This window comes from Myotis yumanensis, unplaced genomic scaffold (genome assembly GCF_028538775.1).
Source record: "Myotis yumanensis isolate MYYU_CA2020_CCGP unplaced genomic scaffold, mMyoYum1.0.hap1 SCAF_1, whole genome shotgun sequence".
NCBI lineage: Eukaryota > Metazoa > Chordata > Mammalia > Chiroptera > Vespertilionidae > Myotis > Myotis yumanensis.
In genome coordinates, this window is record NW_027223752.1 from 129183227 (window position 1) to 129210415 (window position 27189).

Consider the following 27189-nt stretch of genomic DNA (forward strand, 5'->3'; position numbering starts at 1 on the left):
TCAGAGACAAAGAAACAGGCCACAAATGACAGAAATGGAGGAAAGCAAACTACAAGATATAGAGTTCAAAACCACACTTATAAGGTTTTTCAAGAATTTTCTAGACCCCACCGATAAACTTAGTGAGACCCTCAAGAAATCTAGTGAGACCCTCGAGGATATGAAAAAGGACCAACTAGAAATTAAGTATACACTGACTGAAATAAAAAATATTATACAGTGTTCCAACAGCAGACTAGAGGATTGCAAGAATCAAGTCAAAGATTTGAAATACGAAGAAGCAAAAAACACCCAACCTGAAAAACAAACAAAAAAAATAATCCAAAAATATGAAGATAGTGTAAGGAACCTCTGGGACAACTTCAAGCATACCAACATCCGAATTATGGGGGTGCCAGAAGAAGAGAGAGAGCAAGATATTGAAAACTTATTTGAAGAAATAATGACAGAAAACTTCCCCTACCTGGTGAAAGAAATAGACTTACAAGTCCAGGAAGCGCAGAGAACCCCAAACAAAAGGAATCCAAAGAGGACCACACCAAGACACATCATAATTAAAATGCCAAGAGCAAAAGACAAAGAGAGAATCTTAAAGGCATCAAGAGAAAAAAAGTCAGTTACCTACAAGGGAGTACCCATACGACTGTCAGCTGAGTTCTCAACAGAAACTATGTAGACCAGAAGGGAGTGGCAAGAAATATTCAAAGTGACGAATAGCAAGAACCTACAACCAAGATTATTTTACCCAGCAAAGATATCATTCAGAATTGAAGGTCGGATAAAGAGCTTCACAGATAAGAAAAAGCTAAAGAAGTTCATCACCACCAAACCAGTATTATATGAAATGCTGAAAGGTATCCTTAAGAAGAGGAAGAAGAAGAAGAAAAAGGTAAAGATACAATTATGAACAACAAATACCCATCTATCAACAAGTGAATCTAAAAATCAAGTGAATAAATAATCTGATGAACAGAATAAACTGGTGAATATAATAGAATCAGGGACATAGAAAGGGAACGGACTGACTATTCTCAGGACGGGAAAGGGGTGTGGGGGGTGCGGGAAGAGACTCAACAAAAATTGTACACCTATGGATGAGGACAGTGGAGGGATGGGTAAGGGCAGAGGGAGGGGTGGGAACGGTGGAGCGGAGCTATGGGGGGAAAAAAGGAACAATTGTAATAATCTGAACAATAAAGATTTAATAATAATAAATAAAAGAAAGAACAGTGTAGAGAGGGGAGAAAAATGGCATAGCCATTAATATACATGTCTAAGATGCAAATTAAATTATGCCTAGAATCTTGAAAAAGCTTAAAGGAGTGTGAGTTAAATATTTTTGCCTATTCATTTATATTTATTTATTTTTAGACATTATTTTGTTAGCATACATAATACTTATGGCATTATAATGAATTTCTTTTCTTAGTGAGATATTGCAAATATAAATTGATATATTCTAGTATTAATACACTACAAAATTTATATATATACACATATACATATATATATAATTGATTTCAGTCAAAAAGGGAGAGGAAAACAATGATATGAGAGAATCATTGATGGGCTGCCTCCTGCATTTCCCCCACTTGGGATCGAGCCTATAATCTGGGCATGTGCCCTGACAAGGAATCAAACAGTGACCTTCTGGTTCATAAGTCGATGCTCAACCACTGAGCCACAGCGCCAGGCTTATGGATTTTTAGAGAGAGAAGAAGGAAGAGAGAGACAGAGCATTGATATGATGTAAGAGTAAAACATCAATCAGCTGCCTTCTGCATGTCTTTTACAGGGGATGGAGTCCACAACCTGGGCATGTGCACTGACTGACTGGGAATCGATCCACCAACTTTTTAGTGGACTGGATGATGCTCAACCAACTGAGCCACACATACCAGGGCTGAAATTTAGATTATAACAAATTGTACAAGATACTGATTCATTTTTAAAGCAATAAATATAATTTCTCTACTTCTAATAATAGAAGAAAATACTGCAATTAACACATGTAGTTGAAAGATATGTTACATATCTTTCTTACATCTCTCATTGACCTTAAACCCACTGTTACTTTTCCTTGCTTTTAGGTGTCTATTTGTGGGGTTTTTGTTTGTTTGTTTGTTTGTAGGTAGCTACATGCCTAGATAAAGTTTTGTTTTTTTCTTTTTCTCCAGAAGAGCTCAACAATGTTTATTTCCAAATTCATGTATGTTTAAGGACACAGAAATGTAATGTATTTAAAGTATTCTCTATTCATTTTATTACTAGGGAACTGAATTTGTATTTTACAAGAACACCATACACATTGTAAACTCTTTAGTTTGTTCATAATATCTGCCCATTGTCTACTGAAGATGTGACTTTATGCCTTTAATATCTGATAGTTTTGCACTATTCAACTTAAACAGGTTCTTTTTAAAATTTATTTTATTTTTCAATTATAGTTGACATTCAATACTAGATTACTAATAGTTTCAGGTATACAGCATAGTGATGAGATATTTATACAACTTAGTAGGTGATCACCCAAACAAGTCTAGTATGCACTTGGCGCCATGCATAGTTATTACAATATTATTCACTACATTCCCTATGATGTACTTTACATCTCCATAATTATTTTGTAACTGACAATTTATACTTTTTAATCCCTTCACCTTTTTCACCCAGGCCCACAAGCTCCCTCTCATGTAAACAAATACTTTTAAACAAAATAAAGCTTTGACTATCATTTAGGGTGAATAAGGGTAACATATAAAACTAGCAAATTTCTGTGTGCAAGAGCTAGAATTGATACCATTGTAATTAGCTAATCCTATCTAATAAAAGACAAAAAGGGTAATTGAACTTATCTTCGCTACACTTCCCATTTGCTAATCAGGGCGATATGCAAATTAACCGCCAACAAAGATGGCGGTTAATTTGCATACATAGGCGCCAAGCGATGAAGCGAAGCTGGCTGGACCTGGGCAGGAGCAGCGAGCGAAGGCTGGCGAAGAGCAAAGAGAGGGGCCCGCCTGTGCACAGCGAGCCGGGGGCTTAGCTAAGCCTTAGTGCATACTCTCCAGTGGCCCTGCAGCAGGGCATCCTGGCAGCCTCCTGACAGGCGGGCGGCGGGGAGAGCCGAGTGGGGCAGTGGCTGCAGGGAGCCATAGACGGGCAAGGCGGCCGGAGCCAAGTTCCCGGGGGTCTGAGGAAAGTGCCTGACAGGAGCCTGGACTGCAAAGAAGGAAGAGGAAGCGGCCACGGGGAGCTCTTCCAATCCCCCTGCACAGACACCCTACCAAAGCCCCCGCACCCCCAGGGGGACGGGGAGGCTGACCAGACAGGTAGAAGACCCAGCCTTGGGGGTAGCTGCAGCCCGTATCTCCGACTCCCAATCTCTTCCCCTGCCACCCCCGCCAGGGGCGCCCACAACAATAGCACACCTGCGACAACCCATCAGCACCCCTGAGGCACCCAAGGCCCATGGCCTGCCGCTGCTGGGACCCTTTGCTGGGGCCAGGCACGCCTCTCCTCCCTACAACTCCAGACCCCTGGCGGGTGAAGGCAGGCCTAAGCAGCCCCTCAGGGTCAGACTCATCCCCTCCAATACCCCTTCCCGACAGCAGTTGCGCCATCTCCGCAGCAGAAGTGCACTGAACCTTGCCGGGGGTGCAGCTAAACCTGCCCTCCTAGCCCATCTGGCCCCACCCTGGCCTGGCCCCTGCCCTGCTCCAGGAGATTGGAGCCCCGCCCTGAGCACATACAGCTGCGAAAAGGCCATGTACAATTTAAAGAATGGTGCCAAGTGTGGAGGTTTGACAGTTATTCCCCCTTCAGCCTTGCCACCCCCCTAGCGCCCCTCTAGCACTCCCCCCTTCCCCTAGCCAGCGCTTCCAGGACGACCACCGCTACAGGGCTGCTGGCCAGAGCCCGCCCCTCCGAGGCCTGTGGAACCCTCTGCAAAGCTTCCATATCTACAGTCCCAGGAAACAATCATGCCCTCCTCCCCTAATCAGCACCTCCTACCTGCAAGGGTACCCGTGGGCTTAAAAATAACAATCCCTTCCCGTTTAGACATCACTTACTTGATGAAACATTTCTAGGTTTATTAGCTCAGAACCTCCTCATGACAACCCAGTGAGGTAGGCGGAGAAGAGATTACAATTCCCATGGTATATGCGTATATATTCAGAAATGAAGCTCAGAGAGGAAAAGTGTCAAGCACAGTGGTTCCCAAGGTGCAGCACACGCCCCATGGGGCGGGGGGGCGGGGGGGGATTTGATTTTATGTGGGGACCATTTCAGAATGAGTTAACAGTGAATTTTTTGCATTTCTTATGGTTTGAAGGGGCCTCATCTACAGCATATCCTATATAATGAAAGGCTAATATGTAAATGACCGAATGGTGGAATGACCGGTCACTATGCTGTGCGCTGACCACCAGGGGGCAGACACTCAATGCAGGAGCTGCCCTCTGCTGGTCAGCGTGCTCCCACGGGGAAGAGCCACTCAGCCAGAAGCCAGGCTCACAGCTGGCGAGCACAGCAGCAGTGGTGGGAGCCTCTCCTGCCTCGGTGGCAATGCTAAGGATGTCCGACTGATGGCTTAGGCCCACTAAGCCGTCATTTGGACATCCCCCCAGGGCTCCCAGACTGTGAGAGGGCACAGGCTACACTGAGGGACCCCCCCCCCCCTGCACAAATTTTATGCACCGGGCCTCTAGTTGTTAATAATAGGAAAGGAGCAAAAGAATGACCGGACATTATAAGCATGGCCATTTGGGGCCACTTCACAGGAAGCTGTAATTTCAGAGAACCATCAGTCCATTCCCTGCAAATCGCTAGGGAAAGGGACTAGACAAAGAGGAGTTAGGTACATGTGCAATAAAGTCAGGGTGACATAGTGAAGGTACCTGTCATTCTAAATGGGACAGAAACAATCGGCTAGAGGGGGTTGTGCCACAAAACTCTGAAATTTGGGGATTCATAATCCCAAGACAAAGAAGTTCAGTCTCTTGGCTTTTGTGTCTCTCTTGCTTCCACCTGTGTTCCCTTTATTGTCATGAGGCCGAACGGACTCCACGTGCAATGGACTGATGGTCTATAACTGAGAACACAAACTAAGCTAAGCTAGGCTGATGCTGGACTGGACTATCGGAACATGGAACAGAAACTCTGGGCAGCAGCTTTAATCCTAGCCCTGCTAAAGGCACAGCTGGACTTCCATGGCGAGACAAAGGAAATGGGACCTTGGAAACTCAGGGACTTAATTCCATGCAAACAAATGCCACTCATTCTCCTGTGCAAGTCTCAGAAAATTCTTCTTCTTGTAACATTGCAAGAAACTCACTTCCAGTGGCAACCAGTGGGGACACAAAGAGCTCCCTATAGATAAGAGAACGATATATTCTTGGAACTAATACTTTATTTAATTAAAAATTATCTTATGAATCTCTTTTTCTCCACTTCTGAATACTAGAATTCGATATCCTTCATAAGATAAAAATTTTAATTCCAACCCTGCAATTAATAACTTTAGAGCAAAGCTCAATAGATATCAGCCTTAAAAAAAAAAAAAAAGGATATCTTCAAGTCTCTAATTAACTAAAGCTAGCATAATTTACCAACAGAAATACTGGATTTTAACTTTGCCAAGGGGTAGCTTTAGGGCATGATTTAATGCAATAGTTTGCCATCCAAACAACTATCAAATCAAAGTCTATTAGCTAATACTCAGTAGGAAACTGAAGGTTTGAAAAGTGTGCTAAAACACCCCTGAGGTGAAGATTGATGATTATTTTATCTAAACAAATATGAGTGAGATTTATTTTCTTTTAGTATCTTTGTGACCAGAACATCAATGGCTACAGACTCATTGCTCTGTAGCTTGTTTTCAGTATAAGAAAGCTACAGTGAAAAAACGTCTAGAGAATTTAATTGCACTTGAGATTCTATTACATTTCCAGATAGAGAAATTTCTACCCAACACACATTATACAAATGCACTCATTATGTATACCACAGAGTTACTGCATATATGTTGCCTTATTTTACCAAAACAATAAACTTTTCCTATTCAATAAACAATCTTGAGTGAAAATAAAAATCACCAGTTATTTATTGACAAAGGGTTATTATACATTAAAGTGTGTTTTAATGAACCATAAAATTATGACTCCTTTTTGCCATGGAACAATTTTCCTGATGATTTGCAGGATAAGACAGAAGTAGTTACTTCTCTGAGAATAATTTTACCAATAATTACTTAGACTTTAAAAAAAATGATTTAGTTCTTTTAAAGCTCTCAATAGTATTCTAGACAATGATATCTCTGGACAGATTCTTTTGGTGCCACACTCATACTCTCTTGGCCCTTATGGTTCTACCCATTTTTTGTTAAATCCAATTGACAAAACCTTTGAACCTCTGAACCCCTGAGATTTTTTGGCTGAAAGAGCCTGCTCTGTCCACAGGCAAGGCATGTAGGAATTGCCAGAAGTTATACTCACCACCACTCAGAAACATTCTATAAATTACTGACAGGCCCAAATTAGGAAAGCACTCTGTCAAAAACAGTTGTTCAAAAAACACATAAATGTGAACTAGAGTCCGAACCAAGAAGGCTGAAAGTTCCCCATTGCTTAGCTAAACTTCAGACAGGCTCCTTCCTTATTTTGAGCCATTGGCATCTTTTTTTCTTATTGTACTTCTTTAGAAAAATTTTAATTGTAAATCTCTTTTCTGACCCTTTGAGGTGCAAATCTTTTCAAAAGTGTTTTTTTTTTTTTTTTTTTTCCTTTCACGTGGTACAACCCTTACTATCTTTGTCAAGGACCTAGGAAGCAATCTTTTGAAATATAATCATAACATAGATAAGGCCCCTACTCCCTAGTTTCTGTAGGAAGATCAAAGCTCAAATAAACTGGTTTACAAGCTTTTCCTAAAGCAAAAAGTAAATTTATATATTGGTTTTCAAATATCCTGGTCAAGAATCTCCTGGAACAAACAGTTGTAAAGATGCAGTAAACACAAAAGATACTACATGGTGTGACGTGATGGCTGTGGACGTTTAAAAAGATGTATGTAAATGATTTGAAATTCCTCTAATTAAAATACAGAGTCTCATTCCTCTCTCCTCAATATGTGCCAGAAATAGTGACTTGGTTCTAATATAGAAAATGCAGCCAAAGGGACTGGTTTATAAAGCTACAATATGATCCACTGGGCTTCCACTAGGGTATCTCTATTATGGAACTCAGTAACCATATTTTAGGAAAGCCTGGGCTATGTCTCAAGGCAACATCCTTAACCTATTGAGTAATTGTCAGTCTTTGAGGCTTTTACTTGATGACCTAGACCAGTTGTCGGCAAACTCATTAGTCAACAGAGCCAAATATCAACAGTACAACGATTGAAATTTCTTTTGAGAGCCAAATTTTTTAAACTTAAACTATATAGGTAGGTACATTGTTTGCTAAAAACGTCCTCAATCTGATTGAGGTGCATTCGCTGAGGTCGACCCCTTCCAACTCTCCCGTCCACACTCGTCTTGTATACTTGTTTCGTCTATCTCCTTTCGTTCATCCTCTCTATGTGTCCAAACCATCTCAACATACCTTTCTCAATCCTCGACACTACATCTTCTTTCACTCCACAACATTCCCTAAAATTAACTTAATAAACTTTACTTAAAGTTTTAAGTCTTAGTTAAACTATAGGTACATTGAATAAAACTTGATATCATACTTAATAACAATATTATTTATTGATAAAATTAAATTCCTTACAACTTACCTTACAATATCCATAAAATTAAATCATGACAATGACTGACAAACACTAATGTGAACAATGGCCTTGCATCTCCTTGGAAAGTTTGGGTAAGTCAGGTTTGTATGTTGTTGTGTTTAATTTTAGGCATGATTCCAGGTTCTCATCAATAAGACGACTTCTCAATTTACTCTTGATAAGGTTCATGCTTGAAAATGATTGTTCGCATAAATATGTAGACCAGAATAAGGAAAGAACAACAAACGCTAATTTTTTCAGTTGATTATATGAGTCAGGAATACTATTCCAGGTGTTAAAAATCAACATATCTTCCTTCTCCAGGTCTTTCAAAGTAGACCACTTGTGCCGTGAACTAAGTTCACATTTGTTTTTCTCCAGTATTTCTATATCAGCACAAAGACGTTCAAATTTCGAGCTCCACAGTTCTTTGTTTTTTAAATCCAGCAATTGCATTTCAAAGTTGCCAATGTCAATATTAAAAGACGAAAAATTTAATTCTGTTAGAGTAGCATTGAGAGGTTTTTTAACAAAGGCGTTAGCACACATGGTATTTTGTGGAAGAGCCACACTCAAGGGGCCAAAGAGCCGCATGTGGCTCATGAGCCACGGTTTGCAGACTACTGACCTAAACATTGAGGAACAAAGACACACAATCCCTGGTGTGCTCCATCCAAAATCTGGAACCTCATAATCCATGTGTGTTGTTTTACAACACTATATTCTGCAGTAAATTTGTTCTACAATAGTATATAAATAAAACAAATGTATATATACTTTCACAGAAGAAGAATTTTTATTAAGATGTTTCATAAACCTGATAAAGAGAGGTAGTTTTCTCAAAGAACATTGAAAAATATTTAGTAAAATATGACCTCTTGCCAAGACCGGTTTGGCTCAGTGGATAGAGCGTCAGCCTGCGGACTGAAGGGTCCCAGGTTTGATTCCGGTCAAGGGCATGTACCTTGGTTGCGGGCACATCCCCACTGGGAGGTGTGCAGGAGGCAGCTGGTTGATGTTTCTCTCTCATCGATGTTTCTGACTCTCTATCTCTCTCCCTTCCTCTCTGTAAAAAATCAATAAAAATATATTTCAAAAAAAATTTAAAAAATATGACTTCTTTTCTTTCTTTACTTTTTTTTTCTTTATTTCTTCCTCTTTTTGTCCCTCATTCTCTTCCTTCCTTCCTTTCTTTTTAAATGCATATCTTAATTTTAGAGTACTTTTCATTCCACAGAAATATTATGAGCAGAATATGAAAATTTCCCATATATCACCTGCTCCACACATGAATACATTCCCCATTATCAACATTCCCACCAGAGGGGCACTTATGCTACAATCCATGGACTTACATTGACACATTATCATCCAAAGTCCATAGTTTATGTTGCAGGTAATTCTCGGTGTTGTAGATTCTATGGATTTAAACACATGTATAAAAACACGTATCTACCATTATATTACCATATAGAATAATTTCACTGTCCTAAGATCCTTTGTGCTGTACCTACTTATCCCTTTCTCCCATGTCTGCAACTACTATGAGACTTCAACAGAAATTTATTTTCACCCTTTAAGAAAACATAGGGTTGACTATAGCCTTGAGAAAATGCTGAATACATAACTTTTATTGCTTAATTGTTAACGTTGAAATGTTAAATCATGGTTACAGTTTTGCTTTCTCCACAAAGTCATATAACTGGAATCATGCACATGGAGCCTTTTCATATTGGCTTCTTCCACTTAGTAATAGGCATTTAAGTTGGTGCTGGCAGTATTCTATATTTTGGCATTCTACTAGGCATCTTATTGTTGTTTTAATTTTTATTTCACTTATGATAAATGATGTGAATTTTTTTCATGTGGTTATTTGCCATCTGTATGCCTTTTTTGGTGAGATGTCTAATAAGGTCTTTGGCCCATTTTTTAATCAAGTTGTTTGTTTTCTGATTGAGTTTTCAGAGTTCTTTTGATATATTGGATAACAGTTCTTCTTTTTAAGATTTTTTAAAATTGATTTTTAGAGATAGAGGAAAGAAGAGGAAGAGAGAGAGGGAGAAACTTCTTTGTGGGAGTGGAGTATCAATTGGCTATTCCTGCGTCCCTCTTACCAGTTTTCAGCCAGCAATTTGGGCATGTGCCCTGACTGTGAATCAAACTGGCAACCTTTCACTGCACTGTTTGACACCCAAATAACTGAACTACACTAGCCAGGGCTGGATAATATTTCTTTATCAGACATGTATTTTGCAAGTATTTCCTTCAGTCTGAGGCAGGTTTTTCATTTTTTTAACATTATCTTTTTGTGGCACAGATGTTTTTAATTTTTAAATTTTCCAGCTTACCCATTATTTCTTTCATGGATCATGCCTTTGGTGTTGTTTGTAAAGGGTCATCCCCATATCTAAGGACATCCAGATTTTCTCCTGTTATCTTTCAGGATATATTGGCAGTGACCATGATGACTGAAACAACCAGTTGACCGAACAGCAGGCTGCATGGGGCGACCAGGCAGGCAAAAGGGGGCGGGGGGGGCAGTGAGAAATGACCAGGCCAGTGGTGGGGGGGAATTTGGGGGCGACCTGGCTGGCAGTGGGATGGGCAGTTAGGGGCAACCAGGCCAGCAGAGGGGGGCAGTTAGGGCTGACCAGGTCAGCGGGGGGGGCGGGGGGGGGGAGTTAGGGGCAATCAGGCCAGCAGGCAGGTGAGCAGTTAGGAGCCAGTGGTCCAGGATTGTGAGAGGGATATCTGACTGCTGGTTTAGGCCCTGGGATCAGGCCTAAACCAGCAGTTGGACATACCCCGAGAGGTCCCGGATTGTAGAGGGTGCAGGCTGGGCTGAGGGGAACCCTCCCCCTGTGCATGAAGTTCTTTCACCAGGCCTCTAATTTAAATATAAATATTCAGGGTATCCCAAAAATGTAGACACACTTTAAAAGCTGATAGCTCAATTTTGGAAATGAAATGTGTTTTAATTTTATACACACATACATACATTGAAACAGAAAACTAAAATCTCTTAACAATCTAGTAATACTGATGCATTTCTGGAAGTATAAAACACTATTATTCAACCAAAAGAAAACAGCATAATCAATAACAACATACAAAACACATAAAAAAGTAATTGCTGCAGAACACCAATCCAAGGTTAATAAGTGACACTTGAAAATTTCAGAATACTTAACATTTCAATGGAGACTAATTTTTATCAGAAAACATTGAAAAAATAATGACATATAATATTGGTAGATTTCATTATATGATGTTTAATAATTACTGATTAGCCCACACTAAACCCTATTCATCTAAAAAAAATGGCACAACTAGAAAATATTTGTAAAATTTACAACTAGGCCTTAATGTTCTGCAAAAAAAATAAAAGAAATATTGCAACAGAAAAATAGAGAGAGAACAAATGCAGATAATTTACATAAGCAAAAATAGATATAATTAATAAATAATTTAAAATACTAACCTTGGAAGTTATGGAAAATTCTCAAAATTGCACAAAAATAAAATTTATTTCCTAATTGTAATGTGTTTTTAGAAAATCATTCTTAAATATATCTTATTGATTTTTACAGAGAGGAAGGGAGAGGGATAGAGAGTTATAACCATCGATGAGAGAGAAACATCCATCAGCTGCCTTCTGCACGCCCCCTGCTGGGGATCAAGCCTGCAACCAAGGTCCATGCCCTTGACCAGAATTGAACCCAGGACCGACCCTTCAGTCCACAGGCCGATGCTCTATTCACTGAGCCAAACTGGTTAGGGCTAGATAGTCATTTTTTTATAGTTTTTAAGTAATTCTTACATATTATTTTTGCTAAAATATTGTTTTAGCTCCTACAATCTTTGTTAAACATATTTAAAGCATTAAAAGTTGATAAAACTGGATTAGGTTTTTATAATTTTATGAACCATTTTTGATGAAAGTTTAGATATAATCAAAGGCAATACAGACAGAATTTTTTTAAATGGAATAACCAGAAAGGAAATATGTTTTAACCAATTATGATACAGCAATACAAATGAATAGTATATAGCACTGAAATATAATTTTTACTTTAATGAGATAGGGACAAATGTTTGAAATACAGTAGCACATGAGTAAAGCAAGTGAATTTATTATTTGCAAAATAAGATTTCAATTTTGTCATATATATAAAATGTATATATGCATCTAAGACAGATTTATATCAACCACATTAGTTGTGGACCTCTATATTTGTGGACTCAATATGTATTTTTAAATTCTTTCCAACAAATTTTAAATTTGTAATCAGGAAAAATATAATCCAGTGTTAAATATTCTTTAAAAATTTCAATTTTTTCAAAAAAGAAAGAAATTAACAATCATGAATAAAAGTCAGAGATATTTTATTTTGTTAATCCTCACCTGAGTATATTTTATTCCATTGATTTTTAGAAAGAGAGTGGAAGGGAGGGAGGAGAGACAGAAAGAGAGAAACAACTATGTGAGAGAGACACATTGATTGGTTGCTTCCTGCATGCACCCCGACTAGGGCTAGGGATCCAGCTGCAACCAAAGTATGTGCCCTTGACCAGGATAGAACCCAGGACCCTTCAGTTTTGGAGCAATGTTCTAAGCACTGAGCAAAACCAGCTATGGGGAGTCAGATATTTTTATAATTATCAAGCTAATTTGCACTATTTAATAGTTTATGCACAATATAAAAGACAAATATTTTTAAAGTATTGAAATAAACCTTTTTGATTAAGCATGAAATCATTTCTCAATAATTTCTGAAATAAATAAACAAGAATCAGGGTTTTGACATAGCAGGAAATCAAACAAATATCACCCCCTGCATAAATTTGGTTCAAATGATGCTTTTAAAGTTAAAAAATAATTTTAAGTGTATTTGAAAATTTTATTACATCATAAACAAGAAAATAAAGGCCAAAAGCAGTGCCTATACTGTGCTTTCTTTATATATTGTAATGTGCTGGAAAGAAAAACTATTTCTGTTTAGCTGTTCAAAACTGTTTTTGGTTTCTTATTAAGGTGGCAGAGCTTTACCTCTGGAAGCCTGGGGAAACACTCAGCAGGATTTAACTTTTTATTGTGGGTCAAAACATTTTCCCTTCAGGTGAAAGTTTGCTTTTTATTTGTGAGAAGGAATCCCCTGGTGAGCTGGGTTTTAGCAGAAAAAATACAATAAAACATATATCTTGAGAATGGAAGGTATGCACAATTGAAGATTTACCCATTATCTATATTATAAAAAACAATAAAACATTCTTTTTGAAGTAGATGCCAGAGTTTTGCAAAAGGTTACTTAAATATAAAGCATTTAGCTTTGTCTTCACATTATCGTAGTATTTATGGATTTTATATAATGTTAAGTTTCAAAGTCCTGATTGTATTCTCCCTTCTATATTATTATTATTATTTTTGTTTCCCCTCTTTTTTGCACTATAATATCTATTTTACTTTTCTTCTTCAAAAAAATTATTATTTTTTACTGATTTCAGAGAGAAACATCACTGATGAGAGAGAATCATTGATCAGCTGCCTCTGGCATGCCCTCTCTACTGGGAAGCAAGCCCTCAACCTGGGGGTGTGCCCTGACCAGGAATCAAATAAGTAACCTCTTGGTTGAAGGGTTGACCCTCAACTACTAAGTCACATCAACCAGGCAACTTCTCTTCTTTTTAAAATTTTATTTTTCAATTACAATTTTACATTCAATATTATTTTGTATTAGTTTCAAGTATACACCATAGTGGTTAGATAATCATATACTTTACAAAGTGATCCATCCCCTCCATATTTCAAGTACCCACCCAGCACCATTCATATTATTACAATACTAGTGGTCCGGTGCACAAAATTTGTGCACTGGAGGCAATGTGTCCCTTAGCCAGCCTGCACCCTCTCCAATCTGGGATCCCTCTCACAATCTGGGACTGCTGGCTCCCCCCAACTTCCCTCCCCTGCTGTTCCAGTCACCCATAACTTCCCTCCCCTGCTGGCCTGATCCCCCCAACTTCCCTCCCCTGCTGTCCCAGTCACCCCCAACAGCCTTCCCCTGTAGGCCTGGTCTCCCCATCTGCCCTCCCCTGCAGGCCTGGTCCCCCCCAACTGCCCTCCCCTGCCAGCCTGGTTGCCCACAATGGCCCTCCTGTGCCGGCCATCTTGTGGTGGCCATCTTGTGCCCACATGGGGGCAGCCATCTTGTGCGTGGCCGTGACAGTCAACTTTATTATATAGGATTATGACTATACTAGAGGCCCAGTACACGAAATTCGTGTACTTGGAGGGAGGTGTCCCTCAGCCTGGCCTGCATCCTCTCGCAATCCAGGACCCCTCGGGGGGTGTCCAGGTCCCCTTGCTCTTTACTGCCTGCCTGCTTGCTACTCCTTACGACTGGGCTTGCTGCTCCTTAGCAGAGGTGGAGAGGCTCCTGCCACTGCTGCTATGCTTGCCAGCTGTGAGCCTGGCTTCTGGCTAAGTGGTGCTCCCCCTGTGGGAGCGCAATTACCACCAGGGGGCAGCTCCTGTGTTGAGCATCAGCCTCCTGGTGGTCAGTACACATCATAGCAACCTGTCATTCCACCGTTCGGTTGATTTGCATATTAGCCTTTTATTATATAGGATTCCCTATGTTGTACTTTATATCCCCATGACTATTTTATAACTTCACATCTATACTTTTCAAACTCTTCACTCAGCCCCTCAATCGTTCTCCTCTCTGGCAACCATCAATCTATTTTCTGTATCTATAAGTCTGTTTCTGTTTTGTTTGTTTGTTTATATTGTTCTTTAGATTCCACATGTACTAGTAAGTGATATAAAATTTGTCTTACTATAAATCATTTCACTTTGCATAATACCCTCTAGGTCCATTCATGTTGTTACAAATGGCAAGATTTTGTTCTTTTTTATGGCTTCCTCCCATATTATTTAATTCAGTTGTAATTTTTCTATAAACCATATTTCCCTCTATCGTACTTTCTGTCACAAAGATGTTAATAATTACAAAATTAGTGTTTTGTTTTTGTTTACTGGACTTCTGCTTTCAGAATTCCTTTGACAATGTACAAGATTCTGCTACCATAACTTTTCATTCTCTATTAGGTATAGAGATTTCTGGTTAGTTGAAAATCTCTGCAAAACTTCCGTTTTTATTCTATCATGTACTGTATCCACTGAAAATCATTCAAAATTCTTTTATAACTAGAAACTTATAGCACTTTGGCCTTTGTTTCAGCTCAAGCTGTAATAACAAAATACCCTTAAACTGGGAAGCTTAAATAACAAACATTTTCCAGACTTCTGGAGGCTGGGAAGCACAACATAAAGGTACTTACAGAGAAAAAACACTTTCTTCTCTCTTCTTCTTATAAGTTCCATTCTCAGGATTTCACCTAAATTTAATTACCTCAAAAGACCCCTACCTCCAGCTCAGACAGTGTGGTTCAGGAGTTTAGTGTTGACCTATGAACCAGAAGATCAAGGTTCAATTCCCGGTCAGGGCACAGGCCCTGGTTGTGGGCTGGATCCCCAGTAGGTGTGGAGGAGGCAGCCCATCAAGATTCTCTCTCATTACTGATGTTTCTTTCTCCTTCTCCCTTTCCCTTTCTCTCTGAAATAAATAAATAAATAAATAAATAAATAAATAAATAAATAAATAAAAAAAGACCCCCACCTCCAAATACCAAATTAGGAATTTGGTCTTCAATCAATGAATTTTGGAGACCATAAACATTCAGTAAAAAACAGCAATAAATGAAACGATTTTTAAATTTTTTTCTGTGTTGAGAGTAATACATTACTGATAATTTTTTTATTTTTATTTTTTATTTTTTTTTTATTTTTATTTTTTAAATATATATTTTTATTGATTTTTTTTTTACAGAGAGGAAGGGAGAGAGATAGAGAGTTAGAAACATCGATGAGAGAGAAACATCGATCAGCTGCCTCCTGCACATCTCCCACTGGGGATGTTCCCGCAACCCAGGTACATGCCCTTGACCGGAATCGAACCCGGGACCCCTCAGTCCGCAGGCCGACGCTCTATCCACTGAGCCAAACCGGTTTTGGCTGATAATTTTTTTAGAGAAATTCTGACTAAAAGCCAAAAGTTACTATAATTTTCCATGTTATGTAGAAATACTTACTGCAAACAATTCTGAAAAATATAAAAAAGATGTCCAACTGCTATTTTCATAGAGAGTATCTAAATTCAAAAAACAATATAGTTATTTCATATTTTTTCCTCTAAATAAAAAACCATGGGAGACACTGATTTCATTAGAAAATGAAATAGTGAAGCTATAGGGAGATTTTAAATATTTATATAAAGAAATATGTAATTTGATGCCATTAAGTTGTTTTAGGGATTGGTGGACAGGTACTAAAGTAGGTATGAAAGAACAAACTGCAGAATAAAATATACAGGTTAGAATATTTTCACCACTTGGTGTCTATGTGGCCTTGAAATATATTTTTTTAATCCTCACCTAAGGATATTTTTTCCATTGACTTTTAGAGAGAAGAGGGGCAGGGAAGACATTGACCTGAGAGAGACACATCCATTTGTTGCCTCCTGCATGGGTCCCGACTGGGGCCAGGGATCGAACCTGCAACCCAGGTACATGCCCTTAACCAGGCTTTGGTGCACAGGCTGAGGCTCTAACCCCTGAGCAACACTAGCAAGGGCTTAAAATATTTTTTAACGCATTATACCTTGGCTTCTACATCTGCAACATGGGAATAATAATAATGATTATGTGGTAGATTTGTCAGGAGTATGAAATAAGACATCTGTAATGGTAAATTTTATGGTACTTGAATGGGCTAAAAGATCCCGCATAGCTGGTAAATCAGCATTTCTGATTGTGTCTAAGAGAGTGTTTACAGAGAAGAAGAACATTTGAATTGGTGGACTCAGTAAAGAAGATGGTCTTCACCAATGCAGATGGACATCATTCAATCTGTGAGAGTCTGAAGAGACAAAAAAATCAAGGTGGTAAATTTGCTCCTTTTGCTTAAACTGAGACATATATTTCCTCCTGCCTTCAAGCATCAGAACTCCTGGTTCTCAGGTATTTTAATTCATATTGGTGGTATTTATATAACCTAGCCCCCCAGTTTGGCTTTTGGACTTAGACTGACATCACTGACTTCCATGGTTCCCATGCCTTTTAGACCCAGACTAAATCATACCACTGTTTTCCCTCATTCTCCAGCTTACAAATGTCAGTTCACTTCTCTGACTTCATTTTTTGAGTCAATTTCCTATAATAAATCTTATCTATATATCTTATCTATATCTATCTTTCTATCTATCTATCTATCTATCTATCTATCTACTTATCTACCTATTTATCTATCTATCTAATTTCCTACCGATTTTGTTTCTCTGGAGAATCTTTACAAAGGTCAAATTAAGGTGCTAAAAATAAACTCTTGCATAGTTGATTTTTATGAATCAGTGGTCCATAAATATTATTTATAAGAATAAATATAAATTATTTAAAGTCTAAATTCAATGTTTGTATTTATATTAGAGAGAATAACAAATTAAATACTTTTTTGTAAAATATTTCAATATACTCAATGCAAAGTTAACATTCAATTGAATGATTTTTAAATAAACTGAAGTAATAACCAAAATATAGCTAAGAAACTTCAACATTTGTAGTATACACTATATCATATGAAATAGAAATTTAAAATAATTGCTTTGAGGTTTTAAACATATACCCAAGATTATATTATTATAGATTCCCATTCATAAATGAATTCCTTATCTTGAAGAAAACAATATTTTAAGAATGCCTAAAATAAATATTTTAAATGAAAAAAAAATTTCATTCAATAGGATGGCTGAGTTTATATTGTGCCAGTCAATTCAAATTCAAATAATTTCCAAACCATAAAGACTTAGATAAAAAATGCATTAAACATTTTATGGAGTTTGATATCCTATGTATTATGCAGTAAATACAAGAAGATCTCACAGATTTATTGTTGCTTATTCTGTTTGTTTTTATTATCTTCCATTTATTTCTCTACCTTGGGTTAGGTGGGAAAACTATTTTGATTAGTGTATAAAATTCATTTGCCCCTAAAAGTTGAATAAAAGGACAAATCCTGTGGTCACTGGTTTGCCAAAGGAGAAATAACTAAAGATTGATTGTCTGAGGGACAAGTTAGCTCACTAAAGTATTTTATTGCATTGAGTTTTCCCTAATAGTTTGCTAGAAATAACATGAACCCACTGGCAGGTCTCAGCCTATGCAATCCCCTCAGCTTTAACTCAGAATTCCTTTGTAAATGAAAGAACTTTACTCTTTCTAGAGTTAGAAAGATATGCTATAGGAAACTTTTAATTATAAGGAATCAAACTCAATAGAATATCAATCAATTACTAATTCGTATAGGTAGTAAACATCTTGCGTTACTATTGAAAAAATAAGTTAGTAGCTTAATAAGCCTATATCAATTTTCCCCAGTTTTATAGAATGTGCTTAAGTGTGGCTTTGTCTACTGATAATTGACTTTCTGCAATAATGCTATTTCTCCCTGATTTTTTGAGAAACAATTTTTGTATTTTATATGTTTAAAACCATGTTTCTTTTTCAGTTATTTGAATGACTTATATGAATTCATTGAGTATATAGAATTTACTTATGATGGACTTTTCATCTGGGCCTTACTATGAAAATATGCTATTAAATAGTACTGGCATATTGCTATCCACAGATATTTTTTTTTCTATGTTTAAACCACTCTTTATTTTGTTGTCCTAACTGGAATAAAAGAACATGAGTTGAATATTTCAAGCTGTGCTGGTATGTATAATTCATGATTAAATTCTCCTAAACGAAATAGATAAGAAGTACTGAAAGCTATAAATGAAATATTTTTATGCTTAACAGAGGAACTGTGTAAAGATCTTTTAGGTCTTTTCTCCACTGATGCCATGAAGAATTATAAAAAATAACAAGTCACTAAGAAATCAGCGAAGAGAGACAGAGAGAAAAACAAACAAACAAAACAGAAAGGCAGAGAAAGAGGTGAACAGAAAAATAGATAACTATCCATATAAATTGCAGAAATACTTTTCTCACAAATAATATATAAAAATGTTAAATTTGGGCACAAGATATTTTAGTCTTACTGATTGCTTCCATTTATGCTGGGGATACAAAGTGATTGATCAAGTTTTTAAAAAGAGGACATTGCAAAATATCTTTCAAAACTACAGAATGAAGCATAACTGGAATCAGTTCATTCATGTATTTAATTGGTTATTCATTTAATTGGTTATCCATGTATCTTTATTGAGTGACCATCACTTTCCTGGCTTTCTGGTAATTAGGTTATATGGTTTACAAATGGAGTGACTATATAATTTACCATTCAAACTAGTTCACTTTGTTTTTGTTTTTTTTTTAATATTTTAATAATTTTTATTTCTTAAAGTATTACAAAGAGTATTACATATGTCTCCTTTTTCCCCCCCCTTGACATTCCCCCGGCCCCTACCCCCCGCCCCCCCCCCCCCCCCCCCCCGCCCCGTGTCTTGTGTCCATTGGTTAATCTTATATGCATGCATATAAGTCCTTCCAAACTAGTTCACTTTGAGTATAAAAAAAAACCCCAAACCAAAAACAACAACAAAAAACAACACAAAACACTGATACACAGGATGCTGAAGAACCAGTTAGAAAAAGAGACTCTGATTGAGGTCTATCCCGATGGGTCTTTTCTGTAGACTTACATCGTTGGAAATGCCTCATAGAATAAATATGTTGTTTCCTTTATTCACAGAACTGTGTGTTAGATCTGTGGGAAGGAATTACAAGACAGCTGCTAAAACTGACAGAATTAATAATCTAATTTTTTAAATCTTAGGTATTTTTATATATCCTGAAGATCTGTACTATTCTAAGGAATGATAGCTTAGGAGTAAAGATTTGAACTTACTCATGTTTAGAGGGTGTCTGAAATTAAAAAAACAGTCAGATCCATCTACTCAGACCCTAACCACGGCCCTAAAGTAAATTGCTTGAAGAAATTAGTTCCCAACAATTATAGGTGCAGAGTTTTAGAAGTATGTCCATATTCAAGTGTAGATCAAAGAAGCTCAACTAAAAGGATTGTGGACTGACTGAAATGACATCAGGATTGAGAAAAAAAGGGAATAAGATGATTAAGACTCAAACTCAGGAGGAACTAAGGCAGTGGAAGAACTCAGAACATGTGAAATTCCTTAAATAAAAGTTTATTAACTTAAAAAAAAGAAAAGAAAATGAGACTCTGGGTATATGGGGTCAAGATGGCCACAGAGGTAAACATGGTACTTGGAAGCTTCCAAAACAACATCAAAATTACAACTAAAATGTAGGAAACCATCACTTAGAACACTAAAAACCTAGCTGAACAGAAGTTCTATAAAAGGATATGTACAAAGAAGACACTCAAGGCTAGCAGGAAGGGCAGAGACACAGGACTAGCTGTGTCCACCTGTGGCAATCCCTTGGCTATGAAAGTCCAGTCTAAGGATGAAGGGATCCAGGCCCTACACCAGAAGCCCCAGCCCAGGGTTCCAGTGCCAAGAAGAGAGTCCTCATAAAGTCTGGCTGTGAAAAACCAACAAGGAATGTGGCTGAGTGAACTGTGGAGTCTGCCTCTGTACAGTGGATCCTCTGTTGCAATTACAGCTGGTCCTCGCAGCCTATCAATCTGAGAGTAAATCCCTCCCAGTGAAGTGCCAGCATCAATCAAAGCTCAACTATAACAGGGCAGTGCACACAGCCTGCACAAGAGGCTTACCTAGAGCACCCAGCTGGGGTGAATGAAGAGGCTGTGCCACTGGGACCTACCAGACACCTGCTATATAAGGACACTCTTGTAAGTCCAGGAGATGTAGGAACTCTGCCTAATATGTGGAAACAAACATAGGGAAGTAGGTAAAATGAAGAGACAAAGAAACAAGTCCCAAATGAAAGAACAGGAGTAATTTCCAGAAAAAGAGCTAAATAAAATGGAGGCAAGCAAACTATCATATATAGAGTTCAAAACAATGGTTATAAGGATGCTCAATGAAATTAGTGAGAACTTCAACAGCATAAAAAAAGGACAAAGAAACTATTTAAAAAGAACCAGTCAGAAATAAAGGATATCCTATCTGAAATGAAGAATAAATTATAGGGAATCAACAGTACAGCAGAAGAGGCCAAAATCAAATCAGCAATTTTGAAAATAAAGATGCATCTAACAACCAATCAGAACAGCAAAAAGAAAAAAGAATCCAAAAAATGAGGAAAGTTTAAGAAGCCTTTGAGACAACTTTAAGCATACAAACATAAACTACAATGTTGTATAGTGTATTAGAAGTATGTATAGGTTGAAAATAACCAAGTTGTATGAGGCCATGAACAATTTTTCAAGAAAATAACTTCAAGCTGAATAAAGGGTAACATTGATTAGATTAAAACTGTGTAATATTGATTAAATGTCAGACTTAGAAACATACTAAAAAAAAACTAAAACCCCCAACTAAATGAATCAACCAGTATAAGGAAAGATTACACAATATCTTCATAAGAAAAAGATAAAACTTGTGTGTGTGTGTGTGCCCAAAGTCATATAGTAGGTAAAAAGAAATAACTACTTTGAACCCTAGGTTCATATTGTTATGAAAAACTGCTAAAAGACCATAAAACTTTTGTTAGCCTGATAGGGTAATCTGACATGGATTAATACAAGGAAACAATATAGTGTTTTCTATTATAAATATAACATTTTTTTCTGAAGAAGAATCTCTGGTATCTGCAAAAAAGTTCAAGGAATTGGCATTTCTCCTGGATTGCCCCTCATTTTCAGGTTCAATCACACCATTGAACTAGGACACAGGATTTTGCTATCTTGTTATACACCTAAAAGGATGTTTAGAAACTCTTAAAAGAGGAGATAATCCACATAATACAGAGATAGTGCATTTCCCTGTCAGTATTAAATGCTTTAGGTTATTTTGAAGAGTCATAAGATAACATTTTAATATCTTTTAGCAAGTAAGATTTAAAAAGTATATACATATACAGGCACACACACATATATACGTATGTATCATCTAAAATTTTAAAGAAATAGTTCTTGCAAAAATATTCTCTCAAAATATTCTAAATATGTTTCAATATACATAATTGTTCTCTCAATATTTTTATCTGTTAGCATTTTTATAGCTTAATGGATGGTTATAAGTAAAAAAATAAATGTAACATCGAGGTATAGGACTAAATATTTCCTCAGAAATCTATTCTTATTGTATAGAAAAAAACTTTAAGATGCTTTATGCAAAGTTATTATCTAAGAAGCATTGAATACACATCTATTTCATGATGCATATACATGTGTTTGTATATTGTCACGCTCATCCAATGACTATTGTCTAAATCCAGTATCCTATATAATAAAGAGGTAATATGCAAATTAACCATCACACCCTTGCTCAAGATGGCTGCCCCCATGTGGTCACAAGATGGCCGGCAGGGGAGGGCAGTTAGGGGCAACCAGGCCAGCAGGGGAGGGCAGTTAGGGGCAACCAGGCTGGCAGGGGAGCAGTTAGGCGTCGATCAGGCTGGCAGGGGAGTGGTTGGGGGTGATCAGGCAGGCAGGCAGGTGAACGGTTGGGAGCCAGCAGTCCCAGATTGTGAGAAGGATGTCTGACTGGCCATCGGACATCCCCCGAGGGGGCCCACTTTGGAGAGGGTGCAGGCTGGATTGAGGGACACCCACCCACCTGGTTGCCCCCAACTGCCCTTCCCTGCTGGCCTGGTAGCCCCTAACTGCCCTCCCCTGCTGGCCTGATCACCCACAACTGCCTTCCCCTGCTGGCCATCTTGTGGTGGCCATCTTGTGACCACATGGGGACGGCCATCTTTGACCACATGCACCGGGCCTCTAGTGTAAATATATGTTGTTTTGACTAAAGACCAGTTAAATAGCCTCAGCTCACAGTTTATATGATCATACTTTTGAGTCCTTAATCTCCAGTAAATTTCAGCCATCCATCTACATGGCACTCTTTAAACCTGACATTATAGGAAACTTCCACTTCCATGGTGGTACTCACAGCATTCTCTTCTCTTCACATCCCTTGCCTTTCATAGGTTCTAATTCTACATGATTAATCAAAACCTCCTTTTCTCTCAGTTCAGCAATGCTCTTTTATTTTTCTAATCTTTGATTTCTTTATAGCTAACTAACACTCCCTGCACCTTCCCCTAAAACTTCCTCATTTCACTTTCATTGCAATATTTGTCAAACAGCTATGGAGAATCCTGCCTCACCTGTCACTCTACTTGCTATTGGTTATGGCTATGGAGTTGATATCCTCTGAAATTGTACTCAAATTCCACAAAATAATCATAAAATGTTTGTCAGTGTATATATATATATTTCTTTGGTGGCTGTTTCTGTTCTTTTATTCCCTGAATCCCTCACACTTTTATTCTGAAGGTCTCAGTTTATGATGTATTTAATGAAATATGGCATTATAGAAATATGCCCTCATTTCTCTTATTTTCCACATTCACTGAAAAGATAGTTATTTAGGGAACCAACTCATTTGAAAACATGAAATTTATTCTTTTTTAAAAAAAATATATTTTATTGATTTTTTTACAGAGAGGAAGGGAGAGAGATAGAGAGTTAGAAACATCGATGAGAGAGAAACATCAATCAGCTGCCTCCTGCACACCCCCTACTGGGGATGTGCCTGCAACCAAGGTACATGCCCTTGACCGGAATCGAACCTGGGACCCTTCAGTTCCAGGCCGACGCTCTATCAAGTGAGCCAAACCAGCTAGGGTGTGAAATTTATTCTTATCAATGTGCAGTCTTTATCAATTAATTTACTATAGGCTGTGTTTTTCTGTATGTTATTCAGGAGGGTACTATCCTTCAACTTCAATCATTATTGTCTGAAATATCTAATTGCAGAACTTTATTTCATTCTTATTCTCCCTTACCTGTGGGGATGGCGAAAGTGCTAGAGGCATCATTTCTTCATTGGGACTTCGGATCAAACAGACCTCTTGTTGTATAGTGCTACATGTTTTTTAATGCAATTCTTGCTAAATATTTCCTGAGCACCAGTGGTTCCTGGCTTATGAAATAATAACTTCCATGTCCATTGATATACTCTCAATAAACACCAGGTGCTGCATTCAGTTGTTTATCATTTTAAGCTAAAGAGATATGTCCCACTTATGAAATCTCAGGTATTATTAAATAAAGAAAATTTAAATGTTTTTGAATTTAGAGTACTTTTCTTTTGTTTCTTAAATTATATTAATGTACAAGTTTATTTATTCATTCAATAAATATTTATCAAAAAGGAGGATATAAAAGAAAAACAAACAAACATAGGTGTCAGAGTTATAAAGATCTGGCTTTGATTTTCATCTCCCTTACTTAGTAGGTGTTTGACTTAGATAGGTTATAGAATCTCTTTAATCTTCAATTTTCAGATCTGAAAAATAAAAGCAATGATTTCTATCTCATAAGACCATGAAGACTAAGTTAGAATAAATGCCTAGAATACATTGCAAAATGTGTAAGTAAAATCACATAGGTGATAAAGGGATAAATTAATATTCTGTACCAATTTATAACAACAAATTTAGTAAATTAGGTAACATAGAAAATCCATTAATGACATCAACGGTCAAAGCTCACACAAGGAAAAGTGGATGACTTACTAGCTCTCTATCTAAAAAAGAAATTGAAATTGTAGTTTAAAACATTCATACTTTAGTCCCAAATTGCTTCTTTGGAGGATTCTTCCAACCTGGAAGGAAGAAATTGTAATTTCACATATATTTTTTCAGAAAATTAAAGAGTAGTACATTAGAATGTAATATATTCTACAAGGCAACCATTATCCTCACACTAACACCAGTGGAGAACAGTATCCCTCATAAACATAGGTGAAAAATTTCTTAACAAAATTTTGGCATATTGATCCAAAAATATTATCATCACTAATTGAGAATACATGATTATTTCTTTAACATTCCAAAACTTTCTAAATGATTATGTGAATCTTTGTTAAGCTGGCACCACAGTTTCATTTCTCTTTCTGCCCAGAGAAAACCTACTCTTTCAGATGTTTTCTTTCTTAACAAATACAATGCATCCTAAAACATGTCAACTTCTGGCTCCAAAGGACAATAACTCTGATAATATCCATTGTCAATTTGCTTCCAACACAATCTTTAATGATTGAGGTAAGTGTCAGAAAGATTGTGCAACTTGTCACGGTTTCACAGATAGTAAGTGCTGATATTTAAAAGTACAGTACCTGAGTCCAATGTCCAACCTCTCCGTAGCCTTACTGGGCTGCTGTAAGTCAGTGGTACAAGTACAGTGAATGTGTGGTAAGCAAAACACATACAAATACAAATAAAAAAGAGTTACATGATAAACTGAATAATATTATTAACTCACAGATTAAATTAAGATAATGTTTTGCCAATATTTTATTTAAAGAATATCTGCTTAATTTCAAATTTAAAATATAATTCTGTCATCCTCATATCATTATCATAAGTATGACAATTTATAGTTTCCCTGAAAACTTATTTTGTGACAAGTGTAGAAAAAATAATTTTGTTTCCATTAGTTAAATAACATCACTAGCTTTATCTGACTCATTAGCAAGAAATGCTAAACAGCCTGAAAATGTTGTAAATTTGTTTGTTATAGTAAATTGTTTTCAATCAAAGTATTATAAAATCATGCTTACGTTTATTATTAAGATTTTTCTTTCTGAAATTAGATAGTCAAATTAGGATAGTCATTTGCCTATATTAGAATGAATGCTGTGTTCAATTCTAAATCACACATTTATAATATTTTAGAACTTAATCTTATTTTAACCAAAGCATAGCAAAATATGAAATTAATCACTAATTATTTTTAAGGCATTGTTTTATAAATGGCTTCCACAAATTTTGGAATTTAGATTTTAATTGTAATCAACATTAATTATATTCTTGATTATTTTGGATTCTAATATAATTTTAAGGGTTTTTGCAAAATCTTCAAAAACAAGGTAATAGCTTTCCAGAAAGTCAATTCTGGCACTTGGGATATGCATGCAAAAAACTGACAAACCGAATGCAACAGAACATTAAAAAAAATGACTAATAATGAGTTACCAAATAGGACTTAATTGGCACTGTAAAACAATTTAAAGTCTTTTTCCTCATTGAATTTCATAGCTCATTGAATAGTTAACATTGTTTGTTTTATATCCTTTGGGTAGTGCTTGTTCTCCAAGCTAGATTAAAATTTATTCTCATACTACATCCACAAAGGAGGGCAGCCAGATAGTTTCCAAATATGCTGGAAAATTAAGTAAAGTTTTTATGTGTTTCATTTCAGGGTAGCTTTGAAAGGGGGGAAAGATAGATTTCTGAAAGGCCATAGAATTAATTTCCAAAGGTTCGATATTTTAGCACCATATACAACTCAAGGACATTTGCAACAATCAAATAAATGGTGGTTTCTTTCATCATTTTCATCAGAACATTAGAGTACCTACTTAGAGATGCAGTTTTTCAGACAAAAATTTTCATACATGCCCTTAAGGTCTCTCAAAGCAAAACTACCTCCACATTTTCTGTATCCTTTGTTGTATTGCAGAGCAATTTCAAGTTCTTTCATGAGAAAAGTTATTGATGTTATCTGTTGGTAACTCTGCAACTCATAACTGTAGATATTTAGTGACTACTGCTGAATATGTGGGATAGTTTGGTACATAATTCATATTGCCTTTCTCTATATATGTATACTTTCAAAAAAGTATATATTTCTCTGTGTAAGCAAAATAATAGAATTTGTAGTTTAGTCACTTGTCAGAATCTTTACTCTTGAATTAGGTGACTTTCAAAACAGGTTAAAGTATCCTAGGAAATTATTTCATTGAGAGACTTAACTATATCTTACTCTATATGCTTTAAGTTATCTTTATGATTTATTATATTATATGAATAATTCCACTTAAGTTTTCTTATTATTGAAGTTTTGGTTCAATAGTTATCAAGGGTTGTAATATGAAATAATTTTAAGTAAATTTCTATTTTAAAATTCTCTAAAATGATATAAATCTTACTTAAATTATTTGTATTATCAAATAAAAAATAATTTTTTTGTTGAAAGTACTACATGTGTCCCCTTTCAAACTCTTCTAGCCTGCCCTCACCCCATGCCTTCACCACACTATTATCTGTGTCCATGGGTTATGCACATATGCGTACAAGTTCTTTGATTGATCTCTTCCCATCCCCCCACCCACACCAACCTCCCATTTGAGATTTAACAGTCTGTTACATGCTTCTATGTCTCTGGATCTATTT

The 27189-nt window shown here is 36.8% G+C and overlaps 1 non-coding gene across 1 annotated transcript; it reads left to right on the forward strand.

Moving 5' to 3' along the window:
• Positions 1–19502: 19502 nt before the first annotated feature.
• Positions 19503–19632, forward strand: LOC139001403 (small nucleolar RNA SNORA18). Its single transcript, XR_011469994.1, has one exon. It is a non-coding gene; the product is annotated as a small nucleolar RNA SNORA18 (small nucleolar RNA).
• The last annotated feature ends 7557 nt before the right edge of the window (positions 19633–27189 follow it).